At 39.7% G+C, this 16,472-nt stretch overlaps 1 non-coding gene across 1 annotated transcript; it reads right to left on the reverse strand.

The window, feature by feature from the left end:
* Nucleotides 1-14,525: 14,525 nt before the first annotated feature.
* Nucleotides 14,526-14,587, reverse strand: LOC112859848 (U7 small nuclear RNA). Its single transcript, XR_003223574.1, has one exon. It is a non-coding gene; the product is annotated as a U7 small nuclear RNA (small nuclear RNA).
* Between the last annotated feature and the right edge of the window lie 1,885 nt (nt 14,588-16,472).

Consider the following 16,472-nt stretch of genomic DNA (forward strand, 5'->3'; position numbering starts at 1 on the left):
CCGGCAGCCTGCTCTGGGCCCCCTACACTTGCAAAATAAAATATGCTGATCAATTATTTTTCACTTAGCTTTTCAACCAAAAGGCATGCGGCATTTATGGATAAACTCCTTGGAAAGGGGGCTGGCTGTCATTTTAACAGAAAAAAGAATCTTGATTTAGTTCCTTGTTATCTTAATAGAAAAACATTCTAATCTCATAGTCTTAGATAATGGACTCTGAGAATTACCGAATTGCAAAAGATAAAAACTAGTGACTTTAGACAGTAATGTTAGACCAATATTATTGAGGGAAATAAAACGTCTCCGACAACCTTAGGGTCATAAAATGTTTATCAGAGTTTTATATGCCAATATTCTGGGGACTGCAATATTTGTTAAACTAATCTGAAAACTAACACAAAAAGTACTGACTGTGATACCATGGGGACATCTAGTACAGACTAGATACAAATGAGTTGAGGTAAACAAAGGGCCTATATTGTTGCAGGTCGTGGACAAGTAGGAATCACCAAAACAGGCAAATGGATGGCTTTGGGGGCCCTGTGTGCATCTTCCATCACAATCCACTTATTAAACTTCTGATTACAATTGTCAGTGAACTAGATACAGCACATGGACACTGCTTTCTGGGAGAATTTTGCATGTAAAAGCATATAAGAAATATACAGACAATAGAATTTTTAAAGACAAACCGGGCTTTGAGTGGATAACAGGATGTGAATATCAAATATACATGAAGAAAATGTATACTTGAAGATTAAAGAGAAGTCTGTGTGATCACAAATGGAAGGAATTGCCATAGCAGTGCCTTAGGATTTACACGCTAGGTTTAAAGTTGAAGGCCCATCCAATGGGAGGGAATAACAGCTTTTGGTGAGAATTTATAAACACAAACTTGAAGCAATGTAGTCCCAGTTTATTGAAAAGACTTCATCATTAGTCCTCTTGTTTAAACCTACTACTTGTGTCTCAAACCTGTTGTTTGATAATGCTTGTTTCAGAGATTTTCTCCCAATGACCACCTTCACCAGACTCTTAGGTGCTTCCAGTGTAAACATCCCTTTGACCCTATCAAGGCCTGGAACTCTACTCCGGTTTAGTGCTATTGAAAGAGAATCAAGTCATGGTTGCTTCCCTAACTTTAATCTTGAACGTGGGAGACCTTTGAACAAATTTCCCTTTATAAAAGCCTGAAGTCCCCTAACCATCACCAAAACTGATGATTTTTAAATCTCTCCTGGGGGCCAAAATAAGGTTAGTGGTTTTAGACTAATTTTTTATGTCATAATATAGACAGTGTCAATATTTTCCAGGAGACAATTTACTCAAATCACTAAATAGTAGAACATGAATGTTTGCAAATTTCTCTGAAAGATGTCTCTCTCAGACCCTACTTATGGCTCCTCACTCTCTATGGGATAAAGCCTACTATAGTGTAAGTCGCCTGGTGTCCCAGCTGAGCCCAAGGAAGAGTTTCGCCCTCTCCTAATCTCTTTGTGATGTATGTATTTTATGAACTGAATTACGTCTAGATTATTTCCAGGAAAAAGAAAAAGGGTATTTGGTGCCTGACAGAAAACCTAGCCTGAAGAAAGGATTGGCACAAATACTTGTGGTCAGCCACAGAGTCAGAGGTGGTTTCATGTACAGTGTTATGGCCATTATTTGAACTTCACATCGTCTTGCCATCTTAATGACAAGGGAATGCTCTGAGGGAAGGACACCTACTTTAAAAAGTTAAAAGAACTTTAACAACGAGTTCTAAGTCATCTTGCTATGAGACTTTTCTGAAAGACCTCAACAACAGAGAAGGAGGAGAGCTTCTTTGTCCATTTTGAGTTGGGGCTGTCCTGAGCAGACTGATAGCATGCCAGTAGTAGGGTCCTCGCTGCCAGTGACTTACATAGAAGATGTGGTCTCGAGACATGATGGTGTGGTTTGTGGCAGCCGAGAAGCAAATATCAGCTGTGCAGGTGTAATGATAGGAACGTATCTATGCAATACCTGGGGCTATGCAATGGCCATTTTCCCAGGGTATTATGAAATGGTTGAAAAAAAGGGTTTTATTTGTCCTGTTGAGCTTTGTTTCCTCAGAAACCAGCATTGGGTCATACAAATGGTAGGCATTCCAATTATATTTCTTGAATGAATAAATGAATGACAGAGTCAATTGGCCATGGAGCTACAAAAGTGGACAATCTCCTGGGAACTATTTCAAAACACGTATGCCCAGGGTCCTTCCCACACCCGTGTTAAAGATCTTCCTTATACTCATCCAGATCCACTGTCCACCTTTCTCCACCATGCTCTGCACCCTGGGAAATTGATATTTAATGGATTGCAAAAGGAGACTTTGCAGACCTCTAGTTTCTGGCAGATTTTCTCAACAGGTGGCTGGAAAAGGCCAGGAGGAGAATGAGACTACGTCATTATCTCTCAGTCTCTGTTCCTGTGATGTTACTCTGCCTTGGCTAAAGTCCAATGCTGAAGATTAGGCAGCTCCTTCTATAAGGATAATCAGTTGGGGTTCTGGCAACAACTCTTCCCTTCCCCCTTTAGGGTCCTCTCTCCTCTCATGCTGTCATAAGATGCTAGGGTACTGGACTATTTCTTCTTGTTGGTGCAACCTTGCCTACCCCTCGGATGAGTACCTATATTGATATCTCTTTAAATGGCATCATTTTATCTTGCTAATCCTTTTTTGTTGGGATCCTGATTGACATGCCTACTAAATTAGTATTCCTGGGGCACCTGGGTGGCTCTGTCAATTGGGCATCTGACTTCAGTTTAGACTATGATTTTGTGATTCATGAAGCCAGAAAGGATGTTTCTCTAAACAATGGGGAAAGTTAAGTCAGAAAGGGCAACTAGAAACCGGAGGCTTGGCATGCTATGCAGCAGAGAGCACAGGGGCAGCCCCAGAGCTCATCAGGAGGCAGGGGGAGGGAGCGGGAGGGAATGGTGGGCAAGAGTCTTTCTTATGATTTCTCTGGAAAGGAATGCGGGAGGCAGGATAAGCAGATTTAGGATGGGCTAGTTTGAATAATTTCAGTGGGCTCTGGGGCATATGGGCTCTCTTAGTTGTCTGGCACCTAACTCTGGGGTAATTAAAGCAGAATAGTGGCCTGCAGTGTGAGTGCCTGATAAAGGAGGTGGCTGGATGTGCGGGCTATGGATTGGTTGGTTTGCATTTGAAAATTGCACTTGGAGTTGAGTTGTTTATTCTCTAGGTTTTGGGGAATCCTGGGAAGGGTAGTCTCCAGGCTCAGCAAAGCTCCAGATCTCAAAGAAATACAGAATATCCAGAAAATACAGAATATAGAATACACAGAAAATAATAAAATACAGAAAAAGAAAAAAAAAACATGGTTATACAGGTAGGTGAGAGACACATTATACAGGGAGTTGAAGTGTCCATTGAGGAGTTTATATTTAATTAAGTAAATAATGGGCAGACAGGGGACAGATTTGTATACACCATTCAAGTGTAGGTACACTATTGCCTTAGATTTCAATGAAATAATTTGTTTTTCTTTCTAATGTTTTATTTGGTGAGGAGGAACAGTAACTTCTCTGAATATTTGTGGGAGGGAAGGGGCTTTAGCTGGGCATGTGGTACCTAACACAGACTATACTCATAGCCTTTGTTGAGTCCTGTCACTACCACTTACTAGCTACCTTGTACAATGCAAACTTGTCACACGTCTTGCTTCACTTCTTTGTTTGTTAAAACAGAAATTATAGAATTTATCTTACAGGGTGGAGGGGATTCAATGAGATAATGCAGGGAAAACACTTTGTAAATTCTCGGCAATTAACACCCAGTAGGTGTTAACCATTATTATTCTTTTTTTAATGTTTTCCTCCTAAAATGCAGTGTTTGACTTTCAGCTATATACAAACCCGTTTTTGTTTTCACATTAACTTAACAACTACCAGAGCCCCTGTAATAAATCACATACCCAAACTGAAAATGGAACTCTAACACCTCCTGTGAGCACTCATTTCCATTTAGCTTCTCTTGCTGCTTCCTTTCAGCCTTGAGGGGCAGTCCTCCACTTCTGTTGGAAGAAGAAACCATCCCTTTGCTTCCCATCCTCCTGTGCGGCCCACATCCCAGGGAAGGTCTTAAGGTGCAGGTGTAGCAGTACAAGCCCTCCTCCTGACACCATGATACAGTAAAGAAAAAGACAGCCAAAGAATAAGGCTCAGGGTAAAAAAAAAATACACTTCTTCCTCCGAACCCAGTCCTACACCCACAAATCTAACTAAAGTGCCAATGAGAAAGAGGAGGAAACGAGCTGGCGGGGCATGTCTGCCTCCGTGGGCAGCCTGGATCCCCAAGGGTACCAGCAGCAAGTATGAGGTGGCGCTGGCTGGGCCAGCCCTTGAGCTGCACAACTGTATCGCTAAGCTGCTGGCTCACCCACTGCAGCGGCCCTGCCAGAGTCATGCCTCCTACAGCCTGCTGGAGGAGGACGATGAAGCCACTGAGGTTGAAGCCACTGTCTGAACCATCCCTGTGCATTCAGCCTTCTTGTGCAGCGAAACCCTTGCTTGGAGAATGGCTCTTAAACCAGGTTCTGTGGCACCCTGATGGGGAGGGTTCCAGGAGGCTCCCAGGGCACCTGGGGGCCCTGGAAAGAAACTCAAGATTCCAGGAAACATCCCAGGGACCCTGGGCACCCATTTCCTGTGTTTTCCAGCCCACATCCCACCACTAGTTTGGCAACTGTAATTTTTGTTCTTCTTTGTGTGATTTTTTTTTGTCATCAAAGTAAAAATCTGAGAATCTCTAAGAATAAAATAAAGTAAAAAATCAACTAAATAAATAAATAACACTTTAACAAAAGTTCTATTTCACAATGGAAGGTAGAAATCATTCACCATTTTCAGAAATCTGAGTAGCAAACCAGCTTAAGATATAACATAATGTTTAGGTTTTGTTTCTTTCTCTTTTAATGTTTATTTATTTTGGAGAGAGAGAGAAAGTGAGCATGCATGTGTGCAAGCAAGCAGGGGTGGAGAGAGAGGGGGACAGAAGATCTAAAGCACGCTTCATGCTGACAGCGGAGAGCCTTGATGCAGGGCTCAAACTCATAAACCATGAGATCATGACCTGAGCTGAAGTCAGATACCTAATTGACTGAGCCACCGAGATGTACCTAGGGTTGTTTTTGTTTGTTTGTTTGTTTTGTTTCGTTTTTTTTCTGATAATTGGCCTCATCTCTCTTGAAACATCGAATAAGAAGCTAATTGGAAATGTCTTGTTATATAAACTATAATTCCGGAAAGTGCAACAATGAGATAATAAAATGACAGAAGGTTTTGGTGTCTGATAAGGAATATTGGAAAGAGCAACTGATTAGTAAGCAATTTGTCAGTGTTGCTTAGCCAGCACTACTTAAACATTAGGTGAACTAACCAGTTGGTAGAAGTCTGTAAGAAACAAATGTGCTGGATATATAAATTCCCTAGTAGAACACAACAATTCTCTCCGCTTTATTATACTCAGATAAACTATCCCTCTAGGCAGAATCTAGTCTTTTTTTTTTTTCATGGTGCCAAGCATTTTTATGATTCTTAGTAGCTTTCCGTGATACTTTACTATCAGGAAGTGGCTTTGGAATTAAATCCAATAGCATAAACTAGCCTACAGGGAGTTTTTATTTTTAGCATAACTGGGTTTCCTAGACACCAATCTGAATCTCCAAAGCTCAAGGCCAGATACGTGACAGTAGTGTCCCAATGAGGTATGGGAAACCACCAGACTTTATCAACTCTTAGTTTTAACACGTAATTGCAACAACCTCAGAGATTGTCTTTTGCTACACTCTTCGCTGAGGGCTGATATTTTTAAAAAGGCAGTAATAGATGAAAGGAAAGGTGCTAGAAGTTTCCAATGGCTTGAAGTATTCAAAGCAACTATAACCCTTGCTTAGTGGATCTCTTAGTGTCTACCACAGCATGCATTGTGGTCTCACTCCAGGGCTATATTAACTCTCTCCTTTGTTATATATAGTCCAAAGGGACATGGACTGTGTGGGCATTCGTCAGAAAATCACAGTTGTCCACGATAATGATGACATGTTAATAGCAATAGACGAGCAAGAATAGTAAGTACGTTGGAGGCTTTGGTAAGACACATGCAGGAGATGAGAGATAAACTCTATGAATACTGTGGGGTCAACTATAGCAGTAAGGTGTGGTCAGGGCACGCTGAGACATCTTCACCAAAATAGAGCACAGATTGCTACATCTTACGCTTCCACAAATAAGAAGGAAGCACAATGTCGTATAGGGCCCTTTTAGGTTTTTTAAGCAGCATATTCCACACTTGAGAGCACTACTTTAGTACATTCATCATGTGACTAGAAAGGTTCCCAGTCTTGAGTGGGGACCATAGCAGAAAGGGATCTGAGCAAGTCCAGGCAGTGATACAAGTAGCCCTGCCATTTGGGCTAAACGACCAGCAGACCCTGAGCTTTTAGAGGAAGCTGTGGTGAGAAAGGAATGACAGGTGACCTTTATGACAAGCCCCAGTAGGATAATTAAGATTTAGACCTCTAGGTTCTGGAAAGACCCATGTCATCTGCAAAGTGAGAATATCTTTGTATTACACCTTACTACCCACAAGAGATTATCAAGGCAGGGCACTAAGTAACTTGGTAGACATAATAGTCAGCCATTTGACACAGGTAACCTTTGTCATTAGCCACTTTAGGACTGGTACAATGAGTTAATCAATGCAGCATAACTATGGTGGCATGGGGTGAGTGCTACAAATGGGCCCACCAGCGTGGGCTTCCATCACCAAGATTGATCTACCTACTGAGGCTACTGATGTCATACCTGACAACATAAAAACACTGAGACCCTAAAGCTCATCCATTGGGGAAACTAACCAGCCACGTGGTGGCAAGTTTGTGACATTGGGCCGCTTGTACTCTAGAAGGAGATGTAAATGATCTTAATTAAATAAAATTAATAAATATTCTGGGTGTAGGTTTTCCTTTACTTCCCATAGGACCGTAGCCAGCAATACTTTCCAAAGGCTTATGGTCAGACCATGGCCACGTGAGTATCAGATCCATTGGTTCTATCACATCTACACTCCCAGAAACTGCTAAACTGATGAAGTATTGGAATGGCCTGCTGAAGTCGCAGGGAATACGAGTTTAACAATAACAGTCTGTGAGAATTGGGAGCCATCCTCTAGGACACAGTATATACCTTCAATCATCAACCATGTTATGGCGCTCTGTTTATAACGGGTACTACACACAAGTTGGGAAAACAAAGCTTTAAAGTAGGAGTGGCGCCTTCTATAGATTTTCTATTACTTCCATAATAAATTATCAAAAATTTAGTGACTTGCAACAGAATACATTTATTACCTCATAGCTTCATAAACTTGGTCTCTGCCTAGAGTCTCCCAAAGCCAACATCAAGGTATTGGCAAGCCTGTAGATCTTCCTGGAAGCTCCAAGGATCAATGCACTTCCAAACCCATATAGGTCGTTGACTGAATTCAATTCTTTGAGGATGCAAATCATCCGACCTAGGACTGAAGTCCCACTTCCTTTGCTGGATGTTAATTGGGGCTGGTCTGTGTTCCTAGGAAATACCTACACTTCTCAAGCTTTTCATGTCGCTCTTCTCCAGCAAGGTCAGGTTCAGTCTCTTTCATACTTTGAATCTCTCTGATTTCTTCTATCGCACCTCTCTTACTCAAGCCAGAGAAGATTATCTGTTTTTGAGGGCTCATGTAATCATATGATCACATGTAATCACAGATTATATGCAGACAAATAATCCAGGGTAATCTCCCTAATCTTAAAGGTTGTATCTTTAATTACATTTGTAAAGACTCTTTTGCCATGTAACATATTCAAAGTTTCCTAATTAAAGATTAGGATGTGGACATCCTTTGGGACCATTCTGCTTACCATACACACTCACTTACTTTTATTCTTAGTCACCTTTTTGGGAACTCTGTGCCTCCTGCTCTTCATCTCTGTGAGCCTAGAGGACCTTGTTCCCAGAGGGCAAACACTTCCACCAGCAAGATTCCCAACCTATCTTATCGGAATTACTTGGAAGAATGACATTGAAATCAATGCAAAAATGCATAAAATGCATAAAATGCCAAGAATAGGTCATCGTAATAACAAAGTGTAAAATGGTGTTGTAGTATGTGGGATCTTGCATTGGGCAGAATTTCCTGTCTTCCAGACACGGTGGGGGGCAGGGAACTATTTCTGCATTTCCATTTATTTGGAGAAGGTTGAGAAGAAAGTGTGATCTGATAAGCTCCATAAATGATAGAAGGGAGGGAACCCATCAAGATGGGAGGGCAGAGGCATTCCAGACATAGCTCAAGTTCTGGGAATGCACAGATGAAAAGTGCTGACACGCTTCCCTATCTGAGTGGAGGGGACTGGGTAGGTGGGGGTGAATGGAGCAGTGAGGGAGGGTCCTGCCAAACCTGAAGGGAGCCGTGAACTCCAAGACGAAGCACTTAGTCATGATGGATATAGGAGAATTAAAAGCCGCTTTCGGGTTGTTTTCTTTCTTTCTTTTTTTTTTCAGGATGAGTGTAAAATGATCAAAGTGGTGGAAAGAAAAGAGAATTTTTGGTGAAATACTTATGACCAACCCTAAGGAGAAATGAATGCAGTTATGTTTTTACTGGGTTGTTTCCTAACAGTTTAAACAACTGGAAAAGACAAAACCGGGTAATTGAGGATAGCAAAATGTCAAAACCTTGAGAAGTTACCCAAGAAAGCTTGAGCAGCTGAAAGAGGTAAAGAATTCTTTTACCCCAAGTTTTATCTAAACTGTTTTTTTTTCCTCAAGACAACTTCCAAGCCTTTACTGCAATAAGATGTTCTTTGTTGCTAAAGATGCTACGTTACCAAGAGCGAGATTACTAAATAATATTTGTAGTGACATGTTCCAAAGCTCCAGATTGCATCAACAATCACACCGAAAACTGTCTTCAACAAAACTTACTGTAACTTTCTTTCAGGACTCTTAAATTCTTTTCTGAAAACTGGTAGTGTATATAAAACCCCAAACCTTCAAGTACCGAAAAAAAAATGAGCTGAAAAGAATAATAACGAACCTTCTATAGGACTTACTATATATTCAGAAGTCTCCTTAAGCAATTAAGGTACATTATTCATTAAATTTTCATGACAAACCTAGGAAGTGGGTTTTTTTAATAGAGGTTAAGTGACTTGCACATGGTACAGAGTGGAAAATTGGTGAAGTCAGAACTCAAACCCAGTTGTATGACTTTACTGTCTGTGCTGTGTCTAAACCACTACCCCAAGGGTCAGCAAGCTGTGGCCTGTAGGCAAAAACTGGCTTGCCACATATTTCTGCAAATAAAGTCCTATGCAAATACAGCCATGCCTATTTATTTGCATATCATCAGTGGTGGCTTTATAGTTGAGTAGCAGTGACAGAGGTGGTGTGGCCTGCAAAGGCAAACATATTAACTAACAGGCCCTTCACAGCAAATGATTTGCCTATTTCCGTACCACACTCCCTATACAGTGGCTTTCTGGTAAATGAATTAGAGTTTGACCTCATAGTACAGTCTTTGTCTCCATTGAAACTATTTACCTGTGTCACTGGGTGAAGGCATCTGAAGGGACAATAACTTGCTGAGAATTCTACATATGGGTGAGTTTAGGAAAGTATATTGAGACTTTTAGTCATTACATCATTTGGCGGAAGAGAAGTTCTGCCCTGCCTAAATTCTGGTCAGAAACACATTTAACTTTTACAGAGGAAGTGTATCAGTCAGGGTTGTCCAGAGAAATGGAACCCACAGGCGATCTATATAAAAAGAGGTTTATAATAAGAAATTGGCTCCTGTGATTAAGGAGACTGAGAAGCCCCACGATCTGCTGTTTGCCAGCTGGAGACCCAAGAGGTACGGTGATGGGGTTCCAGTCTGATCCCGAAGGCCTCACAACCAGGAACAGGTTATACAGTTTCCACCCTGAGTGCAGGGCAAGACCAAGATCCCAGCTTGAAAACAGGCAGAGAGTGAATTTTCCAGTACCCCACCTTTCTTTCTAGTCAGTTCTCCAGCAGATTGGGTGGAGCCCAACCGCCTTGAGGGGGGCAATCTGCTTCACTTAGTTCACCAATTTAAATGCTAGTCTCCCCTGGAAACACCCTTCAGACAAACTCAGAATAGTACTTAACCAAATATCTGGACACCCACGTCCCAGTCAAATGGACACATAAAACTGACCATCACAAAAAGAATTCTCCAGTCTCTTTAATACAAATTCAGGTCAAAATAGTTCTCTTAGGCTATTACTACACTATTTCACCATAGGTAGCAAAGCTCACATAGAAACATTTAGATCCTGATGAGGAAAGAAAATGTACAGGTAATTTTTTTAAATAGTGCTTTCAATGAACACTATAATGGGTTCGTTGGGTTGCAGTTTTAGCATAGCGAGGAGACTTTTAACCCAAGTCTTAAAGTGAGGGAGTTGGGCCATCATAAGAGAAGTTTTCTTAGGGGAAGTTCTCTTTTTAGCTGATTCCTCACAGAAGAATAGGGGTTAGCTTGGCAAAGTTGGGGCACAATGTTCCAGGGAGAAAGAATGGCATGTCCAAGAGTCTGGAGATAAAAGAGTACAGGGGTTTTACAGGATTGTATGTAGCCTAGATTGGAAAAGGAGACAAAGCAATGGATGAAGGATAAGATGAAAGGTAAACAGGTACCACCACATCATGAAAGACTGTAGCAAGGTGCTTAAACCCTATAAAGTGACAGAAATCCATGGCAAAAGAATGTTATGATCAAATTTGTGCTAGAGTGATAAGTAGCTGAGTGAATTTGATTTATTCTTTAATAGTAGAAAGCAGACGTAAGTTGGCCAAGGCCATGCGCAAGTCATGGAGGACAGTTAGGGGGCTACTGAGGTATTATGAGAAGAGTCGATGGTGAATAGAAAGAAGTTGATATCTCCAGAACTATTGAGGTAAAAAAAAAAATTGTTATGTCTCTGAGGTTGTGATTGTGGATGATGAATCAGAATTACTGCTTTCTCATTTCAACCAATTTTTTTAAGTTTATTTATTTTGAGAGAGAGTGAGTGAGAGCATGAGGGAGGGGCAGAGAGAGAAGGAGAGAGAGGAAATCTCAAGCAGGTTCCACTCTGTCAGTGCAGAGCCCAATGTGGTGCTTGAACTCACGAACCCTGAGATCATGACCTGAGCCCAAATCAAGAGTCAGAAGCTTAACCGACTGAGCCACCCAGGAGCCCCTCAACTAATTTATAATTTCATATTTGTAAATAAAAAATTGACTTTAGATCCATAGAATTCTCCCTCATTTGAGCCTATAGAACATGCATGTGTGTATATTACCTTTTAAGTTTCTTTAACATCTATCTGTTCGTGTTTGTGTCTATGATTGTTTATTCTTTCTTGATATGAACAATAAAAGAAATGTCTCCTGGGGTAATCATAAAAGACTTATCACATCAATTTTATAAAACTAAGCTAATTATTAAGAATACACTTAGTGCTTTAGAAGCCACCTATTGAGGGAGAGTTAATTACCTAATCATCCTGGACTCCTGGAATCCCACAAGTGGGAGCTGGAGGGAAATGAACATCTCGTCTGGAGTGTTCTGACAGGCTCCCAAATCACCTAAGTCATTTTGACACAAGCATGCCCAACCGTTAGATGCCAAAGAGAAGACATGTCCTCGTTTTTGATTCTACAGCTACATCCAACAAGTAGCAGCATCTCTCAGACATAATAAATTAGGGAAAAAATGTTTACTAAAAAGAAAAAGAAAAAGAAACAAGCTTATGAAAGGATAAAACATCTTCTGGAGGTAGTGACTCTAAATAAAGCACACATAATTTAAGATGACAGGTAGCTCTAACCTCTGTGGAGTTTTTGCAATCCATCAGCCCACTAGTCTATAGATAGCACTCTGTATCTGAAAAACATTTTTGCCTGTTGTTTGATCTACTCTTCTGGGTGGTATATCCTCATCCATATCCACAAAGAAGGGCTTCAGACATTAAAAAACTAACTAAATAAAACAGAACAATTTAAAAGCTTAAGAAAATGTGAGGGGCACCTGGGTGGCTCAGTTGGTTAAGTCTGACTTCGGCTCAGGTCATGATCTTGCAGTCCATGGGCTTGAGCCCCGTGTCAGGCTCTGTGCTGACAGCTTAGAGCCTGGAGCCTGCTTTGGATTCTGTGTCTCCCTCTCTTTCTCTGCCCCTCCCCTGTTTGTGCCCTGTCTCTCTCTGTCTCTCCAAAATAAACGTTAAATTTTTTTAAATAAATAAAAATTTAAAAAAATAAAAATATTAATTTTTAGCAATCAAATGTAGTCTAAAACTCTTTTAATATGCTTTATTAGTATATAATTGTATAATTCTGGGCTTATTCATTGATAAATTTTAATCAAGCAAAGGAGAGGAATACTATTTAGCAACAAAACCTACACTTTCTTTGGATTTATTTAATTGTTAGATTTCCATGAACTAAAAGGGCAATTCAGAAACATTAATATTGAAATTAATTCATTTATTTATTTTTTTAAAAATTTTTTAATGTTTATTTTTGAGACAGAGACAGAGCATGGATGGGGGAGGGGCAGAGAGAGACCGAGACACAGAATCTGAAACAGGCTCCAGGCTCCGAGCTGTCAGCCCAGAGCCCGACGTGGGGCTTGAACTCACGGACCATGAGATCATGACCTGAGCCGAAGTCAGATGCTCAACCGACTGAGCCACCCAGGCGCCCCGAAGTTAATTTATTTTTAAAAAAGACTAGGAGGGGCGCCTGGGTGGCGCAGTCGGTTAAGCGTCCGACTTCAGCCAGGTCACGATCTCGCGGTCCGGGAGTTCGAGCCCCGCGTCAGGCTCTGGGCTGATGGCTCAGAGCCTGGAGCCTGTTTCCGATTCTGTGTCTCTCTCTCTCTCTCTGCCCCTCCCCCGTTCATGCTCTGTCTCTCTCTGTCCCAAAAATAAATAAACGTTGAAAAAAAAATTTTTTTTAAAAAGACTAGGAGATATGATCTAGTAGGTTGAAAACTTCTAATATTTTTTTTGTGTTGCTTTTTGTTCATATTATGTTACAATGAAGTATAAATAAAGAAGAGAGAACACTAATAAAATAATAATAAAATATGTTTACTGAACTCTCATTTTGTACTAAAGAGTTTTAAAAAATGTTTTGTATTTGTTATTTCATTTAATTCTAGAAATGTAATTAATTAAAACGTAAGTTCCATGAGGGCAGAGATAATTTTGCCTGTTGTACTCACTGATATATATATATATATATATATATATATATATATATATATATATATCTTGTACTTCATCTCTGGTATACAGCAGGCATTAGAATGGAAACCAAACTGGAAAAGAGGAGATGCACATTACACAGTAACAAAACTTTGGAAAAACTGTCATCTAGAATAACTTGGAAGCTTATCATCCCCTTACTGAGTCTGTAGTTTTAAAATAAATGATTACCAAGCGTCAGAACAGTAGTGTGCATCTGCTTTTACTTCGTGTTTTTAAGATGCTCTTTCAAGAAAGAGACCAGGGGCGCTTGGATGGCTCAGTTGGTTAAGCGTCCAGCTCTTGATTTTGGCTTATTCCATGATCTCACAATTTCATGAGTTCAAGCCTTGTGTTGGGTTCTGCACACTGACACTGCACAGCCTGCTTGGGATTCTCTGTCTCCCTCTCTCTCTGCCCCTCCCCCACTCACACTCTGTCTCTTTCAAAATTAAAAAAAAGAGAGAGAGAGAGAGAGAGAATCCAGATCATGACATAACTATGTGGTTGGAATGTAAAAGTTTAGAAATTGGGAGTTCAGAAATTTGAGGCCTTGAAAATTTACAAAAATCAGTTGCTTATGGATCTGGAACAAGAAGGGAAAAGCCAGAGAAAGATTTCAAGGTTTCACTAATATCCAGCCCTGTGGCAAAGATTGGTTAAAGGGTATGGCCTTCCCACCCCAGTTTAGAAGTCAGAGAACCTCAAATTATCATGCTTTAAGTTGAAAGAGGAAAGGGTAGGTACACAGAGGCAATTAATTAATGAAGCTTGAGAATAACTTTTAAAAAAACATTTTAACTGTGATTATTGGCACATGGAACTTCTTTGAAGCAAACAGATCAGAGGTATTTAAGGGAATTGACTTGCCAAAAAAACCAGTAGTCAAAAGTCCATAAATTTACATTTAAATAGATTTTAAAAAATGATACCTATCCTTGTCACGTCTGACCTTACCTTTACTATTTCATCTAGTTGAAGGCATTTCCTAAAAGTGTAAAATAATATTAAGGACAATAAATAAAGTCACCAATGACACCGATCCTTGGAAAATTCACACTTAGGAAGTCTCTTCCATTTCTCTAAGTTAGTTAGCCTTTTATCATGAAAGTGAATTGTTATCCAGCCAGTGCTTCAGTTCAGGGTCATAGAGATTCTATTTTTTTTTTTTTGGAGGGGGTCTTCTGGTAAAGACCGGAAAACCTGCTAGACAAATTCTAAAAGAGCTGTAACACTGAGATTCTATTTTTATTCACTCAGTCATTCACTCTTTCTTTAATGATTCAATATATGTCTCTTGAGATCCTACTTTACATAAGACATCGGCATCCACAAACACACATACCTCTTTGATCAGCAGTACATTAAGGGAAAAAAAATATCCTTTGAATGATCGACATACATGATGTGTTTTTAAAATGGTTATGATTACAGATTTTTGTCATTTGGATGGCTGTTGCAAGTTGCTTTCAAAGCCATTACATCTAAACAAGAGAGATACATTTGGAAAAAGAAAAAGGGCTCTTTATAAATCAGGAAAAGGTATAAAATTACTCCAGAGAACACAAAATCCTGGTAGTAGTTGTGGATTTTCCTGTTTTAGTCTTCTATTAATTCTAAGAGAAGCTGCACACAGCCTTCTATTTCATAGCCAATACAGTAACACTAATGATTCTGAGAAGCACATTATGGACATATTTCTTTGAATGGAAAATTATTTGTATACCATTAGGGAAAAACATTCAATTTAATAACTAAATTCTGTATCTGTGTAATTTGGTTATTATCCTTAATTCTGAGTTTTGGACTAGCTATCAGCTGCAGAGAATCCCATTAACTTAATGTGTTCCTGAATAGCCACATCTGTATAGAATAAAGAACCCTGGAATACTTATTTGCTTAGAAGTTATTGAGCTAGACTCATTGTAGTGTTTTGTAAAAATTCCATGCTTCTCATGTCTCTGCATGAAGGAGACAAATAGCAAAAACTCATCTTAAATATGAGCAATTTCACAACTCTGTCTTAATGTGTTTGGTCCAATTATGCCGTATGCCTGTCAGTATAAGTCTCCAAAGACATCTCGTTATATTTTATTTAATTTGAATTTATCGATTACCTCACTTTTTGGGTGTCAAATTTCTTGTAATTTATTAAGCGAGAAACTATAATTCATTACTGTTGCCATAGGAAATTTATGGACGGATGGCAGTACTCGATTGGATTATCTTATTTGAACAACTAGGTTGTCGAGGCTAATTATTTGAATACGTATTTACTGACTATCTTCTATGTGTAAGTCACTGTTTTCATTGTGGAGGATGCCAGGAATCATAAGCTTTATTCTAACCTGGAACAAGGAACAGAGCTAAGGCTTGTACTCAAATTATCAAAACACAAATCTGCTATATAAGAGAGAAGACACACAAAATAAGAGAGTAACAAGGAGAGTGGTAGGTGTCCGGGTCCAGAGTCTGAGGAAATACTCTCTGATCAGGCAGGATTGGAGCTGGGCCTGAATGTGTGGTAGAATTTCAGCGTGCGTGGATTGCAGCTGAGGGGCACATTCTAGAGAAAAAGTGAGTCTCAGCAAAGTCACATACATCTTTGGGTGTATGGCTTATTTGGGTAATGGTGAACAAGTCTGGTTTGCTTGCAGCATAGAGTACAGGAGCAGAAATGGTGGGAGATAGATTAGGACTGCCTGCTGGCATCAGATCACAGAAGAATTTGAAAGCCACGCTGAGGAGTTTGGATTTTATTCTAAAAGAAATGGGGAATCATAGACTGTTTTGAGATATGGCATGGCATGATTTGTAACTGTGCTTTAGAAGATCTTTATGGTAATCATATGCAGAGGACAGAACGTCCAGTAACTTACTACTTAAGAAGGATGCTGTTAATAAAGATCAGCTGGCTTGAAAAAAAATTTAACTATATAAACTACATAAAAGTTCTATATATGTATATACAGTTCAATTGTTTTCTAATTAGCTAAGGCAGTGGAGGTGGGTTTTCTTGAAAGCAGTTTTAAGACATAATAATGCTTTTGGAGAGGGAACTCATTATGAATTAAATGTCTCAATTTTTTAACTTTATAATATTATCACTTTCTAAGTCCTGC

This window comes from Puma concolor, chromosome F2, assembly GCF_028749965.1.
Source record: "Puma concolor isolate L17-30 chromosome F2, mPumCon1.1.hap2, whole genome shotgun sequence".
Lineage (NCBI taxonomy): Eukaryota > Metazoa > Chordata > Mammalia > Carnivora > Felidae > Puma > Puma concolor.